This window comes from Schistocerca americana, chromosome 11, assembly GCF_021461395.2.
Source record: "Schistocerca americana isolate TAMUIC-IGC-003095 chromosome 11, iqSchAmer2.1, whole genome shotgun sequence".
NCBI lineage: Eukaryota > Metazoa > Arthropoda > Insecta > Orthoptera > Acrididae > Schistocerca > Schistocerca americana.
Genome location: NC_060129.1, coordinates 106,202,834 through 106,230,165, shown reverse-complemented (window position 1 = coordinate 106,230,165; position 27,332 = coordinate 106,202,834).

Below are 27,332 nucleotides of genomic sequence, written 5' to 3'. Positions count from 1 at the left end.
CTGCTAAACCCATGAGTAACCTTGCTTCTCCCATGCGTGTAACATGACCCCACCATCTAAGCCTTTTCGCCCTGACAGTTACATCTATAGAGTTCATTCCCAGTTTTTCTTTGATTTCCTCATTGTGGACACCCTCCTGCCATTGTTCCCATCTACTAGTACCTGCACTCATGCTAGCTACTTTCATATCCATAACCTCAACCTTGTTGATAAGGTAACCTGAATCCACCCAGCTTTCGCTCCCATACAACAAAGTTGGTCGAGAGATTGAACGGTGCACAGATAACTTAGTCTTGGTACTGACTTCCTTATTGCAGAAAATATTGGTTATTTATCTCCCAAATTAATCTTGAAGGGAATGGATGTGGAAGTAGGTTGGTGGTGCATTGCTATATGAGTATCATACATGAACATAAATTTATGGACTTTATCAGCTGCAAAAGAGAAAGGTAGAGTCTGGAGAAAGTGAAGCATGTAAGACTAGAAAGATAACTTCCACGTAAGAGTATGATGTAATGTTTAAATATACATTGCATCAACAAGAACTGAAGTATTAGGAAGGGCTGACGAAACGAAAAGATACTTCACATGTTGATACAGTATGTGACATTATATCAGTCATTGAAAAATCGAGTCAAATTTACACAGAACTTAGTGGTATGAACCCATTTATAGTTTGGCATTGCAACCACACTTACCGGGAACATGCGTTGGTTCTGTTGGGAAGTAAATCTTAAAGTCATTTTATCCTCTCCTGAGGGAAAGTGGGCCATAATCGTTGCAACTCGTCCTTGATATCGCTGTTACTAGCACTGCGATGGGTTGACACCCGACATGTTAGATCTGGATGTCTTTCGGGACATGGGGGTATTTCAACATCAGGCAGACAATTTATGGAGATACATCCCATGTGTGGGTGAGCATTTTCCTGTTGATTGTTGATGTCACAATACTGTTGCATGAGTGGTAGCAAACAGGGACATGGGATGGCAGTGGCATACCATTGTGCCAACAGCGTCCTCAGTCACTATGAGTCTTGAGCTGAGGTCATCCCCAGCGCATCCACATACCATGACCCCAGAAGTAACACTGCTGCATGTCTCCAGAAAACAGAAAGAATGCGACCAAGGTCGCCGCCATAGTGCCTGACGATGCTCATCTGGGCCAGTACAAAATGTGATTCATTGCTGTAATGTGAGTAGTCTATGCATTATATTGACAGAATCACTCCAATAGAAGTCTTTTTTGTGTTGGTAGTAATGACAGCTACACGTGGCTGAATAATTCCATAGTCCATCTGCTAGTGGTCTCTAACACCAATGCAGGGACGATGAAGACATGTTCATGGTCTTAGGGACTGTGAATCAAACAATACATTACTACGATTGGCTGGTCCAATAACAAAAGTGTTAAGCGCTGACCACGAGGGTATCTAAGAAGATTAGAAAAATGAGTGAAATACAAGTGATACACTTTGATTGGTTGCAATGCTGTCTCGAGGCAGTAAAATATTGCCGGACATGATAGCGTGACCAATCTGGCTCCAAACCTAGAGAGACCCTAGATACTTCTGTTAGTACAGGGTGGAGCAAATGGAAGTGGCCTGGGAGAATGAATACGATTGCACGTGACTATATGCATGTAGCCACACCCTGTGACATGCACGCCATGTGATCCACCACGTGATCCACATCAGTTCAGATTGTAGTGCGGGCTGTGCCAGTGTGAGTGGAGCAGAGCAAAGGGGGCGATGGTACTCTCAGTGGAGCAGCAGGCGTTCGTTGTGAAAAGTTATGTGAGAACGAAGTCATGGAAACGATATGGTCAGTTGTTTTCTGCGAAATTTAGTGGTGTTAAAGTGTGAACAACGAGTCCTATGCAACGCTTAATCCGAAAGTGCTGTCAAACAGGATCTGTTTTGAACCAGTAAAAAAAAAAGCCTTAACTGTCCTGCACACCACAAAACATGGCTGCAGTGCGCCATAAAATGTTTCAGAGACCTACCAAATCAATCCAACACCTGTCACAAGAGGCCAGGATGTCACACTGATTATGCAGACCTGCATATTCAGGGTGGTCCATTGATTGACTGGGCCAAATATCTCACGAAATAAGCGTCAAATGAAAAAACTTGTCTAGCTTGAAGGGGGAAACTAGATGGCGCTATGGTTGGTCCGCTAGATGGCTCTGCCATAGGTCAAACGGATATGAACTGCGTGTTTTTTAAATAGGGACCCCCATTTTTTACTACATTTTCGTGTAGTACGTAAAGCAATATGAACGTTTTAGTTAGGCCACTTTTTTCACTTTGTGATAGATAGCGCTGTAATGGTCACAGACATATGGCTCACAATTTTAGATGAACAGTTTGCAACAGGTAGTTTTTTTAAATTAAAATACAGAACATAAGTACGTTTAAATATTTAATTGCGGTTACTCCAATGCGATACATGTACTTTTGTGAACTTATCATTTCTGAAAACGCATGCTGATACAGCATGATTACCTGTAAATACTACATTAATGCAATAAATGCTCAAAATGGTGTCTGTCAACCTCAATGCATTTGACAATACGTGTAACGACATTCCTCTCAACAGCGAGTAATTCGCCTTCCGTAATGTTTGCATATTCATTGACAATGCGCTGACGCATGTTGTCAGGCGTTGTCGGTGGATCACGATAAAAAATGTCCATCAACTTTCCCCACAGAAAGAAATCCGTGGACGTCACATCCGGTGAACGTGCGGGCCATGGTATAGTGCTTCGACGATCAATCCACCTGTCATGAAATATGCTATTCAATACCGCTTCAACCGTACGCGAGCTATGTGCCAGACATACATAATGTTGGAAGTACATCGCCATTCTGTAATGCAGTGAAACATCTTATAGTATCATCCCGTAATTTCTCTTGTGCCCAGGGCAGAACTGTACAAGACGTTCAAAGTCGTCACCATGCAATTCCTGGTGGACAGAAATATGGAATGGGTGCAATCGATGTTGATGTAGCATTCTAAACACCGACGTTTTAGAGATTCCCGTTTCTTGCGCAATTGGTCTGCTACTGATTTGCGGATTAGCCGCGACAGCAGCTAAAACACCTACTTGGGCATCATCATTTGTTGCAGGTCGTCGTTGACGTTTCACATGTGGCTGAACACTTTCCTTAAATAACGTAGGCTAACTATCCGGCGAACGGTCCGGACCCTTGGATAATTTCGTCCAGGATACCGAGCAGCATTCATAGCACACACCCATTTGGCATTTTGATCACAATAGCCATATATCAACAAGATATCGACAATTTCCGCAATTCGTAAACGGTCCATTTTAAGATCGGTAATGCATGACGAAGCAAATACCGTCCGCACTGGTGGAATGTTACGTGATACCACGTACTTGTACGTTTGTGACTATTACAGCGCCATCTATCACAAAACGAAAAAAGTGGTCCACCTAAAACATTGATATTTCCTTACGTACTACACTAATATGTCATAAAAAATGTGGGTTCCTATTTAAAAATACGCAGTTGATATCCGTTTGATCTATGGCAGCGCCATCTAACGGGCCAACCCTAGCGCCATCTGGTTTCCCCAGTTCAAGCTAGACGAGTATCTCTTTTTGTAGTGTTTCCGTTTGATGCTTATTTCGTGAGATATTTGGCCTGATCACTATCAATGGACCACCCTGTATGTCCCTATCGCATGTCTGTTGGTCGTGCATTAAAACCAGCAGATGTTCCTAACCACCTCCACATTCGTGGATGTCCATTCACTGAAATAACAATGAATGGCTTGGACATGGATCTTTTCTTTATGTCTGATGGAGACTAATTTCCGATGAGTTGTTACGTCAACTAACAGAATCATAGGTCCTGGGTAGCAGAGAGTCAGCAGAACTTTCACGAAACACCTTTGCACGATCATAAGGTTGGATTTTGGTGTGCAAGGTCTGCACGCAGCATTACCGGTTTCACCTTCTTCAATCAGCTGCTGACTTTGGCCCATCACATTGCCAACATTTGGGAGCTATTTGTGGCAGCATTAATGGTGGAGGGAAAGGCGTTCAGTTACTTCCAAGAAGATGGAGCAACTGGTCATACAGCAAGCTGAACCTTTGATCACAGGTACACAATTTCATGATTCACAGTTGTTAGCCTAGGTCAGTCTGGTTGGGGCCCTACCTGGCCACCTTTGTCACCTGATCTGTCAGTGTGTTATTACACTGCACGAGAGCCCTCAAGAGCAGAGTCAATCACAACAACCCTCACAGTCATCAAGAACTGCAGCAGAACACTTCAGATGAGTCTGCAGCAATTCAAACATCCAACCTTCGATCGGCTTTCAGCAACCTACCGACCAGAGCCCAAAAGCATCAAGAGATGAATGGAGGTCATTTTCAACAGCTGATAGAGTCATCTTAGTGCTGCATTTACTTTCCTCTGTTGTACTGCTTTGTACTATAGAACTCTAATCTATGACTGCTTTTATTTGATCCCACCTTCTAATAAATTGCATGTGTATGTGCGTCCACCTTAGACTACTGTACATGGAAAGAGCAAAGCTATACAAGTCAGTACGTTAGTAACCTTTCTCTCTGAGTCAGAAAATATAATGTTATCTTTTGTAACTGCAGTATAAGTATTTGTATTAGTGTTAATATTAGTAACAAGTGTCAGTAGTAACATAGTAGTAACAGTAGCAGTTGTAGCTTCTAGAGGAAGTTCATGGTGATGTAGTATTTATAGAGGTTTTCAATAGTTGTAAGAGTTATATTGCTTATTACTGCAATTACAGTATCAGTTATCATTGTAGTGTTAATAGCAATATGTAAAATGAAATAGGAAAATTAGGCAAGATGATTTGAAATAACGAATGCCATTATGTAGAGCACCACATCGATATCCATATAAATGTTGGGGCATACTAGTAGACAGAAATAAGGACAGCGAAAATCTTATATTTTTGACATACCATATTATAATGTTCAAAATAAGAAAGAAATAAGAGAAAAACAAGCTTGACATATTTGAGGTACCTAGTAGTTTCCCAAGAGCATGGCAGAGGATGTCCGGAGGTGCTATTGTGTACCAAAACCAGTAACCAGTAGGCTAAATGAAAACTGCTACTAAGGACTAAAACATAAACACTCATCAGCCAGAACATTATAATCATCTATGTAATACCTGATATGTCCACCTTTGCAACGGATAGCAGCAGTGACGCATCATGGTCTGGAAGGGAATTGCACCACACTGCCCACAGAAGGCACCTAATTCCCAATAATTCCTCACCAGAGGAATGAGCTCTTACGCCACGTCGAGGCACATCCCAGATGTGTTCTATCGCATTCCCATCTGGTGAGTTGTGGGACCAGCACATTAATTGAAACTCGCCACTTTGTTCCTCGAAATACTCCGTCACTTACATTCCTTGTGATATGGCGCATTACCTGGTTGAAAAACGCCACTGCCATCGTGAAACATGATCCTTATGAAGAGGAGTATGTGGTCTGAAACTAGTGTATATTACTTGTTGGCCATCATGGTGCCTTGAACAATCTCTACTGGACCTATGAACGTCAAGGTGAATTTCCCTACAGCACAATGGAACCAGCGCCAGTTTTTCTCTGTCCCACAGCATAGGTGCCCAGGAGCTACTAATGGTCAAGTGCCCATTTCAGTCATAGTTGCTGATGTCATGGTGTTAACATTGGCAAATGTATGGGATGTCAGCTGCAGGGGCACACTGTTAGGAGTCTTGAGGGCACTGTGTGTTCAGACACACTTGTAGCCTGCACCGTCTGTCGCGTTCTACCAGTCTGCCTGGCCTACAACATTCGCAATATGTAATGAGGGTTGGCCACCCAACCCCATGATGTCAGGACATAGTTTCACCTTGGTTTCGCCACATGTCGAAGGCACTCACCATAGCGCTCCTCGAACACTCAACAAGTCGTGAATTCCGAAAAGCTCGTCATGAGCGTTCAGGTCGTCATAAAATTCCCACCTTCAAACTGAGACATATAGCATACCTTCCCCATCTACAGATGGACAGCACATTTGCTGATCCTACATCGACTGTGCATGCGTCGGACTAGCAGTCATTCCTTGTGAAGTGACGCTGCTATTGCCAGTACACGTTTAATCGATGATAGGTGATCATAATGTTCTGGCTAATGAGTCTGTTAGTTATAAATTGCAATGATCGCTGTTTCACCCGAGAGGGTATTGAGAAAATGACATAAATAAATAAATAAACCAATAAATGAATCTCTGAACCAAAGTGCAGGATAACACATTGCTGATAAAAGACCATTATTTGGACTCAGATGGTAGGTACAGTTGTAAAGGGGTCACTGTGAGCCCAGTGTGCAATATGGCATTCTTCCTTTGTCCTGACCAGACGTGATAGACTGTCACCTTGACAACGATAATGCCTGCCCTCGTGGTCATGTGCGATTCAACACTGCTACATTATAACATCTAAATCCCCAAAATCTTATTGCTGCACAATTAGACCAGCCATGCAACTGGAGATCAAGAGTGGAGCAGCTTCCAAATTATGTTAGCTGCAGATAATGCATGCGTAGAAAGTGTCTCTGTATCCTTCACGAGTATCACACAACATCTGACACTGTTCACAGGCATTATATAAACGTGCTGTGGTGTCCAGTCTACCAGTCATGGAGATTTGAAACCTTGATCAGTTACACTGCAGCTGATGGCGTGTTTGTGTAAGAAGCCAGAATGACATCTCACCGCTTTCTCGGATTGCTTCAATTTATCCGTCATGCATCGAATTATATATTCTGAAACAGTGACTTGTGACAGTACACTTGTTTCAAACGGTGTATTTCACTCTTCTTTGGATTCACAGACTGAATAGCGTTCAGTTTTGAATTTGAATGTGACACCTTTTATTTCACAGATAAGAGAGACATCAGAAACTACCGACCTGTTTCACTGCTTCTATCATTTACCTAAATTTTTGAGAAGGTGAATTTGTATTGTATTGTAGAAGATTATCTCACCTTGGCAACAATAATATTGTCATCAAATCACAGTTTGCCTTTCAGAAGCGGTGCTCTACTGAGAATGCCATTTAAATGTTCACACACCAGATAGTACAAGCAGTAAATAACAAAACAGTAGAGGTGGGTATTTTCTGTGGTCTATCCAAGGCATTTGATGGTGTAAATCATAGTATACTGCTAGATAAATTTTGTAGGGTTGATGGTGTAGTCAGTCTTATCATATCTAACCAAAAGGTTGGAAAAAGCTGTATTTAGTAGTAACTCAACCAAAAGAATTCAGGGACATAATTCTGGCTGGGTGGAAATCACATATGGGGTTCCCCAAGGCTCAAACTTAGGTTCACTACTGTTTCTCATATATGTTAATGATCTACCGCCTAATGTACAGCAAGCAGAATTAGTTCTTTTTGCAGATGACAACAGTATTGTTATCACTCTCAGTATTAATACAGAACTGGAAGAAATGGTAAACAAAGTTCTTAAAATTATCATTGTTTGGTTTTCTGCAAATTGTCTCACACTGAATTTCACAAAGACACATTATATACAGTTCTGCAGCTCTGGGGGGTACTGCATCAGTGATAAGTGTAAGACATGGTGGTGAAGTAATACATAGGGTGCAAATTTTTAAAATACTTAGGTGTCCATATTGATGAGAATTTTAATTGGAAAAACATAAATTCGGGAACTCCTAAAAAAACTTAGTTTAACTACATTTGCACTTAGAATCATAGCAAATTTAGAAAAGAGATAGCCAGCCGGAGTGACCATACGGTTCTAGGCGCTACAGTCTGGAGCCGAGTGACCGCTATGGTCGCAAGTTCGAATCCTGCCTCGGGCATGGATGTGTGTGATGTCCTTAGGTTAGTTAGGTTTATTTATTTCTAAGTTCTGAGAAGTTAAGCGCATAGTGCTCAGAGCCATTTTAGAATAGAGATAAATCAGTAAGTTGACATATTTTGCTTCTTTTCATTCAGCAATGTCATATGGAATAATGTTCTGGGGTAATTCATGTTTAAGAAATAAGGTCCTCATTGCCCAAAAACGAGTTGTAACAATAATATGTCGCGCTCACTCGCGATCGTCTTGTAACCATCTGATTAAGGAGTTGGGCCTACTGACTACTGCTTCACAGTATATTTATTCCCTCATGAAGCTTGTTGTAAATAATCTACTACAGTTCAAAAGGAACCTTGAGGTACATGATTGCAATAATAGAAGAAAAAATTACATTCATTACTGAACATTAAGGTTTTCTTTAAGTTGCCATTAAGGTTTGAACAAAAAATTTTGACAACTTACCCTGTGATATAGAATGTCTAACAGACAGTATGGTAAAACTAGGAAATAAATTGAAAAATCTTCTGCTTGAGGATTCCTTCTACTCTGTAGGAGACTTTCTATGTTTGTAATGTGTAAAAGGTTATGGGTGGGAACTGATAACTCAATCTGTATTTCTTGTTACCATTTAGGGGAAAAAGAATAGCAATTGTATGGTGTTGTTTAGAGTACAAATAGACGTATAAATTAACTGGCAATTTGAATCTAAAATGACTCATTCCACGACATGACGATCTATCGTGCAATTTGATGCATGGAACGTGAAAGTAAGTAGCAAGCGTTTCTTTCTATTCACCGTGAGTGGGCAAAATTCACTTAAACATCTGAAAATTCGGTAACTGTCTTCTATCGTACCTCATTCGTTTCATATTATGCAACATTTATCAACGACATTATACCTTGTAGACATACTGTATTTGGCTATTTTGTCACCTCCTTGTGAAGCATTAAAATACCACAATACAGGAAAAACTCGCAGTGCTGCTATTACTCGGTAATGGCGTACGAGAACTCTGTCTAAGACTCGTGGAAGTCTAACGACTTGATGGAACAGTAAAGTGACAAGAATTAATCCCTACATGTTATATGTCTACTTCTAGTACTCATACATCAACTTTTTCACTATGCGATAAATACCTGACGCCTCAGTTGTCTTTGATGGCGAGTAGCGAGCGGCGAGGCGGAAATGACGTCCCTTGTGACAGTAGTCTGCTTGGCAAAGGAGCAGTTCTGCGCTTTCGAATTTCTCTCGCTGTACACCGACATATAGGTTGACTCCAGTTTTCGGCGCAGCGTTCGCCTCACCCAGTGGTGACCCCCGATGCAGCCGCCGGGCTGTCTGCCGTTTACCCAGGGGGCGACGCGACGCCTGGGGCAGCTGGCGACTTAGGCTGTCGTCATCCTGAACCCAGCGCAGAACTGGCGCCATTCACCGTGTCATCTCACGTCACGCGAGCGTTGCGGTCCTTGTGTTGTTTTGGGCCATCAATAATGTTCGGAAGCGACATCCCACAGACTAACAACCTTGCACAACATCATATCACTGGCATAATTCAACTCCTTCTTCATTTATATCCAATTTCTTCGTGTTCTGGGATTATTTTCGCATCATTCTGACAGACAACAGCGACGAAAGAACCCAAAGAGATTTTCAGATACCTGTCTCCAATTTCTTCCCCCTATAGTCCGATTCATGTCTCCTAAGCGGGTAGGAAGTCAAAATTTTTTTAAAAATCGACTTTTCTAAAATATGTCTGTTTTGTAGAGTACATCTTTCTGAATAGTTTTATGTATAAAACAAATATATTTCAGTGATTATAAGGCACGCTATTTGGTCCTACGTGTACCAAGATGGAGCACTACACCCCTTACCACAGACATCTGCTGTCATACATACGTGTATTTCACTGTGTAGAATTCGAATGTTTATATTTGCGCCAGAGATGGACATACGTGTAACAAAGGACTATTGACATAGAAGAAATGTCTTGATGGCGGCACCCAAACCCCAATGAAAGCTTTAATGAATGTGTATGGAAAAGATAGCAAAAACAAATTTTTGTGTGGAAGAGATGCACTTGCTGTTGGTGTTTATGATGCAGTTACATGTTTTAATGATGGTGTGCAAAGCCGGATATGTACTTTAGAGAAAATGGGAATCAAGGGCAAAGCGAACTGCATCAAAGCTTTATATGTGACAAACAGAGAGCGTGTAGTGAAAGCACGTAAATCATTTTTGGAAGTGGAGGAATGTGGAAAAGACGAAAACTGATTTACAAAATGGGAAAACACCTCTTTATGGTGCTGATCAGTTCTAAAAGATGCCAAATGCAGCCAGAAACTTTAATGGCCATTTTCTGCAAAACACAAATTTCTGTTCTCAGGTACATGTAACATCCAAAATAAATATCCCATTCCTTTTCCAACGTGGTATCCTTATTAAACACAAACTCCTTAATGCAAAACTCTAGAATTTTCCTTCTCTATTAAAAACTGTGGTAAAGTTTGAGATAATTAACTATAAAATTTGAGTTTGTTTCTAAACATGAAGTTTAAAATGTAACAGGTCATTCATTTTCTTGTAAATTAAATAAAATCTAGAATTTCATACACCTTTATGTATGGATTGTATGCTGTGCAAAATTAATCGAAGAATCTCTCTTACTTATGAAGAAAAGTGTACCTATAACCAATAGTAAGTGAAAAAATTATAAAGTTTCACATGTAAAAAAAATTTATTTCGTTATGTTTTTGATCCTTCACTGCTATGATTGAGAACCCTGGTCATACTGACAAAAATTCTATGAATTTATTTGTAAAAATATAGAGAGTAGAATTTAGTATCTTGTGGTGCCTCTTCTGCTCCATGTCGGCCCGTTTGACGTCCAACCCGCTTAACATACGAGCTACAAACACCATCTCATGATGGTAGTACCACATTAAGTGCATTTAAGGCTTACTGTCATTCAAATTTTTTTTGTGATTTACGCTGTTGTCTGTTGAAATTATGTTGACCAATTGGTGTTGTAAGCACAGTTGTTGAGCTTTGTAGACATCATATATTTATGCTTTATTTTGTACCAAATATTGTGTAATATGCTAGGCTACAGGTATGAGAAAATGAGGAGAAGGAAGATGAATGATTACCTGAATGCTTTCATTCACCTTACGTGGGCCACTACTGTCGTTGGCAGTGTGTGTTCTATTATCTGTGTGTGGACAGTACCTCAGCTGTACAGTCTGTGGTAATCTGCCCACTGGACTCGACGTGGAAACCCTTCTGGAAGCAGTGTTCGTTCTGTGCAGCACGCCGAGCGCTGGAGAGAGCAGGACCGGCCCCTCCTCACAGCTGCACAGTGGCCACAGCGACGACGGCCGGAGGCCAGCCACAGCTGTGCCTCCCACCTCTCCCCAGACGACTCCCCAGCCTGATGACATCGCCATCCCTCTCCTGCGGTGAGTTCAGCCACTTAACGTGTAGACTGTCCACAGTCACAGCGCGACATGTTAAGCAGTTAGCCAAGTGATAAAGTCAAGAAATCGAATGTCGCTATTTTACGTTTTTGACGAAGCAGAAGTTGTAGGTCTCGTATAAAGTTTTCCCTTTCATTAACTGTTACGTTCGATGTGGCAAAGATATAAGGGATCTCTACACCATTCTACAAGTTTTTAGCATGACTTGTTTTCAGTTCCTGACACAGCTCACTTGTGTAAGATAACACTGGAGACTAAAACATAAACACTCATCAGCCAGAACATTATAATCACCTATGTAACAGCTGATATGTTCACCTTTGGAATGGATAGCAGCAGTGACATGTCATAGTCTGGAAGGAAATTGGCACCACACTGCCCACACAAGGCACCTAATTCCCAATAATTCCTGCCTGGGGAATGAGCTCTTACGACAAGTCGAGGCATATCCCAGAATTGTTTGATCACATTCCCATCTGGTGAGTTGTGGGGCAAGCACATTAATTGAAACTCGCCACTCTGTTCCTCGAAATACTCCATCACTTCCATTCCTTGTGATATGGCGCATTACCTGGTTGAAAAATGTCACTGCCATCTGTAAACATGATCCTCATGAAGGGGAGTATGTGGTCTGGAACCAGTGTATAATACTTGTTGGCCATCATGGTGTCTTGCACAATCTGTACTGTACCTATGAATGTCAACGTGAATTTCCCTAGAGCACAATGGGACCAGCGCCAGTTTGTCTCTGTCCCACAGCATAGGTGTCCAGGAGCTGCTAATGGTCAAGTGCCCATATCGGTCATAGTTGCTGATATCGTGGTGTTAACATTGGCAAATGTATGGGTCGTCAGCTGCAGGGGCACACTGTTAGGTGTCTTCAGCGCACTGTGTGTTCAGACACACTTGTAGCCTGCACCGTCTGTCGTGTTCTACCAGTCTGCCCAGCCTACAACGTTAGAGATATGTAATGAGGGTTGGCCGCCCAACACCATGATGTCTGGACATAGATTCACCTTGGTTTCGCCACATGACGAAGGCACTCACCACAGCGCTCCTCGAACACTCAACAAGTCGTGCATTCCAAAATGCTCGTCCAGGTCATCACAGACTTCCCTAATTCAAAGTCAGACATTAGCATACCTACCCCGTGTATAAATGGACAGCACATTCACTGATTCTACACAGGCTGTACATGCGTCTAACTAGTAGTCATTCATCGTGAATTGACGCTGCTATTGCCAGTACACGTTTAATCGATGATATTTCATACAGCTTTAAGTATGTATTGTATGCTGTGCAAAATTTAACGAGGAATCTCTCTTACCTATGAAGAAAAGTGTACCTATAGCAAAAAATGCAGACAATACTAAGTGAAATACACTCCTGGAAATGGAAAAAACAACACATTGACACCGGTGTGTCAGACCCACCATACTTGCTCCGGACACTGCGAGAGGGCTGTACAAGCAATGATCACACGCACGGCACAGTGGACACACCAGGAACCGCGGTGTTGGCCGTCGAATGGCGCTAGCTGCGCAGCATTTGTGCACCGCCGCCGTCAGTGTCAGCCATTTTGCTGTGGCATACGGAGCTCCATCGTAGTCTTTAACACTGGTAGCATGCCGCGACAGCGTGGACGTGAACCGTATGTGCAGTTGACGGACTTTGAGCGAGGGCATATAGTGGGCATGCGGGAGGCCGGGTGGACGTACCGCCGAATTGCTCAACACGTGGGGCGTGAGGTCTCCACAGTACATCGATGTTGTCGCCAGTGGTCGGCGGAAGGTGCACGTGCCCGTCGACCTGGGACCGGACCGCAGCGACGCACGGATGCACGCCAAGACCGTAGGATCCTACACAGTGCCGTAGGGGACCACACCGCCACTTCCCAGCAAATTAGGGACACTGTTGCTCCTGGGGTATCGGCGAGGACCATTCGCAACCGTCTCCATGAAGCTGGGCTACGGTCCCGCACACCGTTAGGCCGTCTTCCGCTCACGCCCCAACATCGTGCAGCCCGCCTCCAGTGGTGTCGCGACAGGCGTGAATGTAGGGACGAATGGAGACGTGTCGTCTTCAGCGATGAGAGTCGCTTCTGCCTTGGTGCCAATGATGGTCGTATGCGTGTTTGGCGCCCTGCAGGTGAGCGCCACAATCAGGACTGCATACGACCCAGGCACACAGGGCCAACACCCGGCATCATGGTGTGGGGAGCGATCTCCTACACTGGCCGTACACCACTGGTGATCGTCGAGGGGACACTGAATGGTGCACGGTACATCCAAACCGTCATCGAACCCATCGTTCTACCATTCCTAGACCGGCAAGGGAACTTGCTGTTCCAATAGGACAATGCACGTCCGCATGTATCCCATGCCACCCAACGTGCTCTAGAAGGTGTAAGTCAACTACCCTGGCCAGCAAGATCTCCGGATCTGTCCCCCATTGAGCATGTTTGGGACTGGATGAAACGTCGTCTCACGCGGTCTGCACGTCCATCACGAACGCTGGTCCAACTGAGGCGCCAGGTGGAAATGGCATGGCAATCCGTTCCACAGGACTACATCCAGCATCTCTACGATCGTCTCCATGGGAGAATAGCAGTCTGCATTGCTGCGAAAGGTGGATATACACTGTACTAGTGCCGACATTGTGCATGCTCTGTTGCCTGTGTCTATGTGCCTGTGGTTCTGTCAGTGTGATCATGTGATGTATCTGACCCCAGGAATGTGTCAATAAAGTTTCCCCTTCCTGGGACAATGAATTCACGGTGTTCTTATTTCAATTTCCAGGAGTGTAATTATGAAATTTCACTTGTAAAAGAATTCATTTCGTTATGTTTTTGATCTTCCATTGCTATGATTGTGAATCGTGGTCATGTTGGCAAAATTAAATGAATTTATTTGTAAAAATATAGGCAGTAGAAATTAGTGTCTTGTGGTGCCTCTTCTGCTCCAAGTCGGCCCGCTTTACATCGAACCCCCCTTAACACAAGAGCTGCAAGCACCATCTCATGACGGCAGTACCACAAGTGCATTGATGGGGTACTGTCTTTCAAATTTGTCTGTGATTATGCTGTTGTCTATTGAAACTATGTTGAACAATGGTTGTTGTAAGCACAATTGTTGAACTTTGTACAAATCTTATATTTATGCTTTGTTTTGTACCAAATATTGTGTAATATGCTATGCTACAGGTATGAGAAAATGAGGAGAAGGAAGATGTATGATTACCTGAATGCTGTCATTCATCTTACAGGGCCACTACTGTCGTTGGCAGTGTGTGTTCTATTATCTGTGTGTGGACGGTACCTCAGCTGTACCGTCTGTGGTAATCTGCCCACTGGACTCGATGTGAAAACCCTTTTGGAAGCAGTGTTCGTTCTGTGCAGCACGCCAAGCGCTGGAGAGAGCAGGACCGGCCCCTCCTTGCAGCTGCACAGTGGTCACAGCGACGACGGCCGGAGGCCAGCCACAGCTGCGCCCCCCACCACTACCCAGGCCACTCCACAGCCTGATGACGTCTCCGTCTCTCTCCTGCGGTGAGTTCAGTCACTTTACGTGTAGACTGTCCACAATCACAGCGCGACATGTTGGGCAGTTCGCCAAGTGATAAAGTCAAGAAATCGAATGTCGCTATTTTACGTTTTTGACGAAGCAGAAGTTGTAGGTCTCGTATAAAGATTTTCCTTTCATTAATTGTGACGTTCGACGAGGCAACGATATATGGGGATCTATACACCCTTCTACAGGTTTGTTGCATGACTCGTTTTCAGTTCCTAACACAGCTGACTTGCGTAAGATAACACTACATATTTCCCCAAAAATAACGACTGTGCTGGTGTTTTGGGAGCAATTTCAGTTTTCAGCGAAAACTCTGTCTAGTAATCTCGCAGAAAGCCCTAAGATATTCTGGTAATACACTAAGCACACTAGTGGGAAGAAGCAGTCAATAACCTTCACTGTGTGATAACAGTGGTGAAGTCACTGGTGACGGTGCCACTAAAGCAGAGTTATTATACATAGTTTTCCGAAACGCCTTGACCAAATAAGAAGAAATAAATATTCCTGAATTCCTATCAAGAATAACTTCAAAGTGAGAAACATAGAAGCAGATATCCTAGGTGTAGCAAAGTAGCTTTAATCACTTAACAAAGTAGGGCCTCCGATCCAGATTGTATATCTGTCAGATTCTTTTCAGAATATGTTGTCATAAAAGTTCCATATTTAGCAATTATATACATCAGCTCGCTCACAGAAATATCCGCACCTAAAGACTGGAAAATTGCTCTTGTCACACCAATACTCAAAAAGGGAAATGGGAGTAATCCGCTGAATTACTGGCCCAAATCACTAACGTCGATTTCCAGTAGGGTTTTGGAACATATGCTGTCTTAACATTATGAATTACCTCGAAAGAAAACGATTTATTGACACATTATCAGCAAGGGCTTAGAAAATATCGTTCCTGTGGAACACAACTAGGTCTTTATACTTGTGAAGTAATTAGTGCTATCGACAGGGGATGTCAAAAGATTCCATATTTTTAGATTTCATGAAGGCTTCCCTAGCCTAACTGCGTGCTAATTGAATATTGCCTCAGTTGCGCGACTGAATTCGTGATTACTGTCAGAAAGACATCAAGTAAAGCAGATGTAATATCGGGCGTTCCCCAAGGAATTGTTATAGGCCCTCTGTCGTTCCTGATCTATATTAACGACGTAGGGGACAATATGGGTAGCCCTCTTAGATTGTTTGCAGATGATGCTGTCATATACCTTGCAAAATGATTTAGATGCGATATCGGTATGGTGCGAAAAGTGGCAATTGACTCTGAACAAAGAATAGTATGAAGTTATTCACACGAGTACTAAAAGAAATCCACAAAATTTCGATTACGCGATAATTCACACAAACCTGAAGGCTATAAATTCAATTAAATACTTAGGCATTACAATTACAAATAACCTACACTGGAACGATCACATAGATATTGTTGTGGGTAGAGCAAACGAAAGACTGCGAATCATTGGCAGAACACTTAAAAGGTGGAACAGGTCTGCTAAAGAGGCTGCTTACACTACGCTTGTCCGCCCTATTCTGGAGTACTGCTCTGCTGTGTGGGATCCGCATCAGGTGGGACTGACGGATGACATCGACAAATTTTAAAGAAGGGCAGCTCATTTTTTATTACCGCGAAGTAGTAGAGATAGTGCCACGGAGATGATTCGTGAATTTGATTGGCAATCATTAAAACAAACGCGTTTTTCATTGCGACAGGATCTTATCATTAAATTCAACTACCAGTTTCCTCCTCCGATTGTGAAACCATTCTGTTGGCAACCACCTAAATAGCAAGAAATGATCACCACGACAAAATAAGAGACCTCAGGCCTCGCACAGAAAAATTTAAGTGCTCGTTGTTCCCACGCGCCGTACGAGAGCGAAACGGTAGGGATACAGCTGGATGGTGGTTCATAGAACCCTCCGCCAGGCACTTTATTGTGAATAGCAAAGTACTCACGTAGACGTGGATGTAGATGGTTTCCTATCTTATGAATTAACTATGAGGGAAGAACCCTTAACTTGGATTTCCACGATTATTCTCCCAGCGGTATGATGAGAAATTCTCTCACATGATGTGTGGTAACACCGCAGCTGAGGGAGCGGAATCAGTTGAGATCCGTGGCTTATATCCTACTGCGAGAGACGTATGTGACAACGTCTAGTGGCAGTTTTTAGAAACCATTCGTGGCAACAACAGCTTCAACGAAAGTGGTAGTCGGACCTGTCGGTGTCCTACTGATAAAGGCGGCCATTTTAGATCACGAAAAATTTTGTCAATCCTATTGTGTGGGCATGGTTGAGTGGAGATGGACACAGTAGCCATATTTCGCCAGCTGTAAAATCTTCTGTAGCTCAGGGAGTATCACAGGCGAGCTGACAGAAATTTTCCTTTTTATTCATCGCAGACCAGTTTCAGTGTAAATTCGTCGTGACTTCACTTTTCTTATTTGAAATCATAGATCTGTAGTGGTAGTCACCGATATTTGACTGACGCTTTGTAAAATAATCCTGTCTGATAATGAACTGATATTGTTGCAGGACACATTTCAGTTGATGCCTGAATTCTACAGGCCTAAAAGTGGCAATTCAGAGTATTCAACATGCCTTTACAATTAATGAGAGCAGAATCCAACAAGTTATTGGACGATAGATGAGTCTGACCTTACCAAGTATTTTAACAATGAGAATGGGATCAGTAATGTTTCAGTGGACTTATGAAAACATATTCTTTCCCAGTGATTCAAGGATTTCGAGCTTTAATTACCTATTATGGTCAGCCACAGATGTACGATGTCTTACATTTAATGTTTGCACCAAATTGAGCAAATACTTCTCACAAGGGAACCTCCACATTCCACCCCCCTCCGATTCAGTTATAAGTTCGCACAGTGGATAGGGCTTGAAAAACTGAACACAGATCAATCAAGAAAACAGGAAGAAGTTGTGTGGAACCGTGAAAAAAAATAGTAAAATATACAAACTGAGTAGTCCACGCACAAGATAGGCAACATCAAGGAGAATGTATGCTTAGGAGCGCCGTGGTCCCGTGGTTAGCGTGAGTAGCTATGGAGCGAGAGGTCCTTGGTTCAAGTCTTCCCTCAATTGAAAATTGTACTTTCTTTATTTTCGCAAAGTTATGATCTGTCCGTTCGTTCATTGACGTCTCTGGTCTCTGTTCACTGCAATAAGTTTAGTGTCTGTGTTTTGCGACCGCACCGCAAAACCGTACGATTAGTAGACGAAAGGACGCGCCGCTCCAATGGGAACCGAAAACATTTGATCGCAAGGTCATAGGTCAACCGATTCCTCCACGGGAAAACAAGTATGATATATTCTATACGACACTGGTGACGGCATGTGCGTCACATGACAGGAATGTGTTCTCGACCCATCTAACTTGTACACTTGGCGAATGGGTAAAAAGATTCTTCTACCTTGCCCGATTTAGGTTTTCTTGTGGATGTGATAATCACTTCCAAAAAAGTGATGAAAACATAAGAGTCTGTAACATAAACTGAAAATAAAAAATTAAACTTTTCACTCGAGGGAAGACTTGAACCTAGGACCTCTCATTCCGTAGCTGCTCTCGCTAACTACGGGATCACGGCTCTCCTTGACTGCAGGTGTCCTTGATGCTGCTTATCTTGCGCACGGACTACTCAGTTTGTATGTTTTACTAATTTTTTTCATAGTTCCACACAACTTCTTCCTGTTTTCTCAATTGATCTGTGTTCAGTTTTTCAAGGCCTATCCACTGTGCCAACTTATAACTAAATCTGAGGGGGTGCGATGGGGAGGTTCCCTTGTCAGAATACTTTTCCCAGTCTAAAAGCTTTACGCACACAGGCAGTCAACAAAACTTCATCCATTGGTCTGGTAATATAGAAAGATAGACAGAATCTACGCTGAAATTTTATAAGATAGAGAGCCTGATAGGTATTCACCCAATTTGTCGTATACAAATAGCATCAGCCATTTGACATAAGAAGACAACCAACGAGAAGTAAGTGTAGCAGGAAAGACTAAAGATAGAGAGTACAGCGAAGAAGACTATGTAGATAAGCCAGAAACTCATCAATGTAAGATGATGCAGCATAATCAATAATAATTAATGAATATGATGTCAGGCAACGTCTGTAGATTATGTTGTACGTACTAGACATAAAATTGGCAGAAGCTCAGTAGAAAATGGGCAGAAAACAAATTAGAAAATAAATTATTGTTGTTGAACAAGAGACAAGACACGGAAAGGAAAGAATGTTCCAGCGTAAAAAGACTGACATAAAACGAGGAGAAGCTGACTAAAAAGCTACAGAGAAACATCAGCATTAGGGAATAAAATATTAAGAGCAGGAAATGAAACATATTAAGACAATTCTCGATAATGGAGTGAAAAGTTTGTTGAGAGAGAGTTAAAAAAGCCAGGATGGATAGCAGATCATGCGTAACATGGTAGTAATGTGAATAACAATGTACGGGGCGAAGAGAGTAATGGCTTCCTTTTTTCTTCGGCATCAGACGGCTGTGGTGACTAGTTAGAGGTCCTACATAAATATAGGCTTCGGAAGACTAAAAGCGAAAACTACTTTGAACAAAAATAGTTTACAGTCATAAATACACTGATTTAAAAGAATATAGAACAGTGGAAGGTCTGGAATACATTTGCCAGCGTAACATATTTAACTGATTAACACTGCAAGATCGCAAGTTAACGTAAGTGCGAGATAAGCCACTGGAAACGTGAAATGCTGGAGCACTGTAAGAAGGTCGAATGCAAGCGTGCAGACATGCATGCATTGTGTTGCTCAAGTATCGGATGTCAGTATTTGAAATGGAGTTCGATGCCTGATGCACTTGGTTGGTAAGTACAGGGACGATTAATACTGTATGTGAATGATGCCAGAGTAATTGTATGATGATGTCCCATATCTACTCTGCTGGAAACAGACCTGGTGATCGAGCATGCCAAGAGACGTGTCAGCACTCTATAGAGTATGTTGGGTTGCAAGAGCGGTAAGTGAGCGAGCGTTATCCTGTTGAAAAACTGTCCCTGGAATGCTGTTCGTTAATGGCAGTAGAACGGGTCGAATCACCAGATTGAAACAGACAAGGTGTGTGGGATAACCACGAGAATGTTCCTGCTGTCCTAGATCATAACTCCAGATGTAGGTCCAGTGTGTTAACACACAGAAAGGCTGTGAATTTTTTTCAGCTGATTTTATCAATAGACTGGGGGATCTTCGCCTTAGCAGTGTAGACCTTCTAGTAAGTTTTGATGTGGTCTCAAATTTTACAAAAGTTCCTCTTGCAGATTCTTTGACACTGATTGGTAACATGTTTCCTGTTGATATCACTGCTTTGTTCAGGCACGCTCTTTCCTCAACTTATTTTATGTTTAATCAAGAATATTTTGAACAGACTGATGGTCTCGCCATGGGTAGTCCCCTGTCTCCTTTGGTGGCCAACTTTTTTATGGAGGATTTTGAAGAGAGAGCGCTTGAATCAGCTGCCCTGGAACCAACAGTTTTTTGGCGGTATGTGGCTGACACTTTCATAGTGTGGCCTCATGGAGAAGATAAATTAATGGAATTTCTACATCACCTCAACTCCATTCATAGCAACATCCTGTTCACCATGGAAATAGAGAAAGATGGTTGTTTGCCTTTCTTGGATGTCCTGGTTCGAAGGAAGAATGATGGTTCTCTAGGGCATTCAGTTTACCGGAAACCCACTCATACTGATTCGTACCTGCAAGCGTCGAGTTGCCATCACCCATCGCAAACCATGAGTTTGCTTAAAACACTTGTTCTTAGAGCTCATACTGTCTCAGATCTAGATAGCGTACCTCAAGAACTCGCCCATCTGAAGACAGTATTCAGTGAAAATGGGTATTCCATCCGGCAGGGCACTAACAGTTAAAACTAAGAAGCAGGAAGTGAATAAAGAGGAGAAAATGCCGGAACAATCTTTAGCTTTTCTTCCTTTCGTTGGCAACACGTCGTTTAAAATAGCAAGAATCCTCCGAAAATTTCAGGTAAAAGTGGTTTTTCACCCACCATCGAAGATTGCGGACCTTGTGGGATCAGTTAAGGACAATCTGTCACTACGAAAGGCTGGAATTTACAAGATACCGTGCCAATGTGGTATGGCTTACATAGGTCAAACCACACGCACCGTGAAAGAACGCTGCACTGAACATCAACGTTACACCCGCCTTTTGCAGCCAAGCAAGTCCGCTATTGCTGAACATTGTATTTCTACTGGACATTCAATGGAGTATGAGAAAACAATGATTTTGTCCACAGCAACGTCTTTCTGGGACTCCATTATTAAAGAATCCGTAGAAATACGACTGGCGGAAAATCTGTTAAACCGTGACAGCGGCTACCAGCTGGACAGTGCATGGAATCCCATCATCTCCGCGATTTGCTTAAATCGAAGACGACAGAGTGCGCCGACGGCCGTGGCAAACAGCAACGCAGATGGTGACTGAGTTCCGCTATTCCACCAGCGAGGGCGCTGCCGGCGGGCAGTGTGGTTCAACTATCAAGTTTTCGACGCATGCGCAGAATAGTTACAGTACGCTATATATGGCGGAACGGAGGCCGTTTCCGCCAGTCTGCGAAGGCTCACCTGAAGATGACTGACAGGTGCCCAGTTGAAATATCGTGCGAAGTATTGAACGATCGGCTGCAAGCCCGAAATTTGTTTGAACAAGTAGAAAGGCTGGTTGTCGGCCCTGAAATGGCCTAATCAAAACATGGCCGTTACTGCCACCGAGGCTGGTGGTTTGGCATCAGCGAAACGCATGTTACAGGTCACCTGGTCCGGATCTGTCTTTAAAGCAACCGATTTGTAATACTTCATTGTGTTACTTGGTGACACCTGCTGCTCAAACTGCTGCAGGAGATGTATTGCAATGCGCTAGAGTAATACGCAGAACACGATGGCATTCGCTCTCAGTAGTTCCACGTGGCCGTATGGAACCCAGTCTTCTTGCAACCGAATATTCTTGTAATCACCGTTGCCAGCAGGCATGTATAGTGGCTACATTACTGTGAAATATTTCTGCATCACGGAAGGAACAACCAGCATCTCGTAGCCCCATTACTGACTTCGTTTAATCCCTATGAGATGTTGATAAATGCGTCTTTGTCGTCTCAAAGACATTTTTGCCCTACATAAACTCACTGCGTCCAATCTCAAAATGTAACTAACGCTCGAGCCCGTTACAGCGTATAATTAAAGCAGGCTTCATTTGCTCCCTCACTGTGGTGCTACTAGCGCCACTCTTAAGCGACGTGACTGCCGCGAAAGGTCACCATCATTCAGATGTAGAAACACGCCTAAAACTTTCGTTTATATCGCACTTGTTCTTCTTGGTGCTGCAATCCTTCATTGTATGTACTATTTCGAAAGTAAAAGACGTTGTAACAATGTTACCAAAATCTCAAAAAGTTCTTGAACGACTTACTTCACATTTTTACACGATACTCTAATAAACGTTTGGACAGTGGTCATGAGATCAGGAGCTGCAGGTGATAACATACTGTTAGTAAATGCACTTGCATTGGTCATCTTTTGCCGCAGCCCATTGACGCCAAATTTAGCCGCACTTCCGAACAGATACGTTGGTAGTACCTTCTACATTGATTTCTGCGGTTATTTCACGCAACCTATGTACAAGCCGCTGCTTTAGGTCGTTATCTGAAGGCTGTCAGCCACAGCATTGACCGTGGTGACAGGTAATGCCTGAAATTTTGTATTCTCGGCACACTCTTGACACTGTGGATCTTGGAATACTGAATTCCCTAACGATTTCCGAAATGTAATGTCTCATGCGTCTGGCTTCAACTACCTTTCGGTGTGAAAAATCTGTTAATTCTCGCTGTGTGGGCATATGGCCACAATCACGTCGGAAACTTTTCACCTGATTACATACGATAGCTCCGCCAATGCACTGCCCTTTCATATCTTGTGTACACGATACTACCGCTATCTGTGTATGTGCACATCACTTTTGCACAACTTGTCACCTCGATGTAAGTCATTTAGGAATGAGATAAGTACTAAGTTCTAGGTAGCCAAAGCTAAATAACTGCAGAAAACCTAAGACAAAACTTTAAACAAACAGTCGTAGGAAGAACTGACACACAATATAGAAAAGTCAAAACAATAACTACCATGGGAATTCCATTCCCAATGTCAGAAGAGAGAGCAGATAAATGGAAAGATTACATTGAGAGCCTCTATGAAGGAGGAACTTTTCTGATGACATGGAAGAGGAAGCAATCTGTGTTGCCGTGGAAGATATAGAGGATGTACTGTTAGAGGCAATATTTAAAAGAACTCTGGTCGATTTGATAACAAGTAAAGCTAAAAGGATATATAAAATTTAATCATGACTACTGAGTTCATAGGGGAAAGTGGCACCCAACGACTATCCAAGTTAGAGCGTAGAATCAATGTACCATCACACTTTCAGAAAAAAATCATCCACATATTTCCAGAGGTAACAAGGGCAGATAATTGTGAAAACAAAACCGCAATCGTCTTTGGAACTTATACATCCGAGCTGCTAATGAGAATGATATAAATAAGAATGGAACAGAAAATTGAGAAACTGTCAGATGACGGGCAGTTTGGTTTTAGGAGAGGTAAAGGCGCCAGAGAGGCAGTTCTAAAATTGTACTTGATAATGGAAGCAAGTCTGACTAAAAGTCAAAATACAGTCAAAAGTTTTTTTATCTAGAAAAATCGTTCGACAATATAAAATTCTGCAGGATCTTCGAAAGTTTTAGTAAGTTACAAGGAAAGACAGGTAGGTTACAATATGTACAAGAACCAAGAGGGAAGAATACTGGAAAATAAAGAACAAAGTGCTCAGATTAAAAGTGTGTAAGACAGGGTGCAGTCGTTTCCCCTACTATACAATCTAATCATCGAAGAAGCTATGATGGAAATATAATAAAGTTTCAAGTGTGGGATTCAGATTAACAGTGAAAGGATGCCTAAGAAAAAATTTGTTGATGACATTGCTGTTCTCAGAGAAAGTAAAGAATTACGGGATCTGTTGAATTGAATGGAGAGTCTGATGAGTAAGGAATATTAATTGAGAATGAACCATGGAAATAAATTTCTAATGAGAAGTAGCAGATATTGGAATTTTTTACATTGAAATTGGTGGTCATGAAGTAGACGATATTAAGGAATTCTGGAAGTAAAATAACTCATGATATACAAAACAAGGACATAAAAAGCATACTAGCAAAGGCAATATTGGTAAAACTAGCCAGCATAATTCTACTACTATGAAACAAAGGTCATAATTTGAGGAATAAATTTATGAGAATCTATGTTTAGAGAACTACTTTGTATGATACTGAATAGTAGACAGTGGCAAAACACTGTGACTGGGGAGACTACGGGCGTCTGAGATGTGGTGTTAGAGAAAAGTGTTGAAAATTAGGTGGGCATGTTGGATATGGAATTTGGGGGTACTTTTCAGAATTAGTGACATGAGGAAAGACTGACAAGACGAAGGGGATGTAGAAACTGAAGAGAAAGACAGATTGGCCTATATCCAGGAGTTAATTGAGCATGTAGTGTTTACCTGCTATTTTGAGATGAAGGTTGGTGCAAGAGAGGAATTCGTGGCAGGCCACATCAAACCAAATGGATAACTACTAGCTAAAATAATTTCATTTGGCAGATTAATAGAAATAATTTGTACTTAATTGTCTTTAGTTCACAAAGAAAGTTTTACATGTTATTCCTGAGGCTGCAACACACAGTTTGTAATATCAAAATGTAGGTGTTGCTGTCACATGCAAATAACATAGCCCGTTTCTCAGTAGACATTCAGTTACATCGACAGTTTCTGGACACTCATTAGTGAACATTAATAAGGGATGTGTCAAAGTTTCATCTCTATGATGGCTTTGACTCTGCTGAGGAAACTTTCAGTAATGGGTCTGAACTTCAGTGGAAAAATGAGAACCCATCCTTCCTCAACGTTGGACTCTTCAATCTGCAGCGAAGTCAACTTCTAACTCATCCCAAAGCAGCTACATTGGATTCAGCTCAGAATTCATGGCAGAATAGTACATTCATGGAATGTTGTTGTCCACAAACTCTAATGTGACAGATAATGATTTATTACAAGGAGCACTGTCTTGCTAATACAAACAATGATACTGTATTGTATGCAGTACATTAAGCTGGAAAACGTGATTCATATGCTGTCGAATTTAGTGTTCTCTTAACCTCAATAGGGGAATAATAACATAACCATGGATATAGCCCATAATGCAACGCCATCTTCTCACTCCTTCACTTTTGGCATTACACAGAATGGCAGGTAATAGTCATCAGCCAAGAACAGAACCTTCCATCGGACTGCCACAGGTGGTTCATCTGTCTGGACCATTCCTTTCCACTCATCCATCGTCCAGAGGCGTTACGCTTTACACAGCCGTAAGTGTTGCTTAGCACTGACTGCAGATAAGTGTGGCTCATTGGGGGGGGGGGGGGCTACTCGACCATTTTACCCCCTTCTTTTTACCTCCCTGTGGACAGTCGTTATGCTGGCTGCAGTGCTTCATGCGATTTTTTACAACGACCCTCCATAAACCTCCATGGTCCCTATTGGTCGGTACATGAATCCGCCTCTTCTACCTTTTGCTATGGTTGTTCCTTTGCATTTCCACTTCACAAGGGCTACTGTGTAAGGGTCGAAATATTACTGGTACATTTGTTACTCAGGTCCACATTCGAAATTACTAAAACTCCCTGATGGACCCATTCTGCTATTTCTGGTTCTCTGATAACAACACATATGTCTCTGCCTCCTTTTATACTGGCGGATCGTCCTTTCATTACATTTATTGGTCAGTCACACATTAGATAGAGGTGTTTAGATAGTTTTGATCCTATCGAGTAGCTTGTCCCAAATGTTATTCAATCTGTATACTGAGCAAGCGGTAAAGGAAACAAAAGAAAAATATTTGGAGTAGGAATTAAAAGAAATAAAAAGATGACATTGTAAAGCTGTCAGGGACGGAAAAGGACCTACAAGAGCAGTTGAAATGAATGGACAGTGCCTTGAAAAGAGGATTTAAGATGAACATCAACAAAAGTAAAACGAGGATAATGGAATATAGCCAAGTTAAATTAGGTGATGCTGAGAGAATTAGACTACGAAATGAAACGCTTAAAGTAGTAAATGAGATTTGCTATATGGGGAGCAAAATAACTGATGATGGTCGAAACGGATATGATATAAGCTGTAGACTGGCAATCGCAAGGAAAACGTTTCTGAAGAAGAGAAATCTGGAACGGCGAGTAAGGATTTAAGTGTCAAGAAGTCGTTTCTGAAAGTATTTGTATGCAGTGTAGCCATGAATGGAAGTGAAACTTGGACGATAAATAGTCTACACAAGAAGGGAATAGAAGCTTTCGAAATGTGGTGCTACAGAAGAATGCAGAGGATTAGGTGGGTATATAATATAACTGATGAGAAGGTACCGAACAGAATTGGGGACAAGAGGAATTTGTGACACAACTTGAAGCAGGGATCGGTTGCTAGGACATGTTCTGAGGCATCAAGAGATAACAAATTTAGTACTGGAGGGCAGTGTGGAGGCTAAAAATCGTAATCAGAGACCAAGAAATGAATACACAAAACAGATTCAGAAGGATGTAGGTTGCAGTAGTTACTTGGAGATCAATAAGCTTGCACTCGGTAGAGTAGCATGGAGAGCTGCATCAAAGCTGTCTCTGGACGGAAGACCGCAAGAGCCTCAACAGTGTATGTAAATGCTGTCAGGTCTTTAGTGTATTCACGCAGCCAAGATCCAGATTGCCTAGTAATTTGAATGGTATGAAAAGCGCATGAAATTCGATGTACACTGGTGTCCAAAATTAAAGCAACAAACTGAAATTTTGCGAGGTTGCGTTTATTTTGTCATAAAATAGTACAAACAGGTGATAGTGAAGTAGGAAAAATGTTAAGAACAAAGAACATAAACAAGTACAATATGCATAAAGGTAGAAAAAAATGTTCTTCGTTTTTTCCAACTTAACAGATTTGCACACACAATCCAACAACTGGATTATGTGCGCAGCATGGGCTGTGACCACCTCTGGCTCATACAACCCTGACATCGACAGGGCAAGCTGTGAATGATGTCATCAATCTCATGTGGAGGCAATAGCACCATTCCTCCTGCAGAGCTACTCTCAAGTCTTATGGAATTGTTGGTGGATGCTTGTGTGATGCAACCCATCTCACTACTACATATATTTCGTATGCGTACTACAAACAATTTACAATATATCCACACATTATAGAATAATTTGTCCTCTATAAAATTTACAATATTACAATGCTGATTTATAAAATAA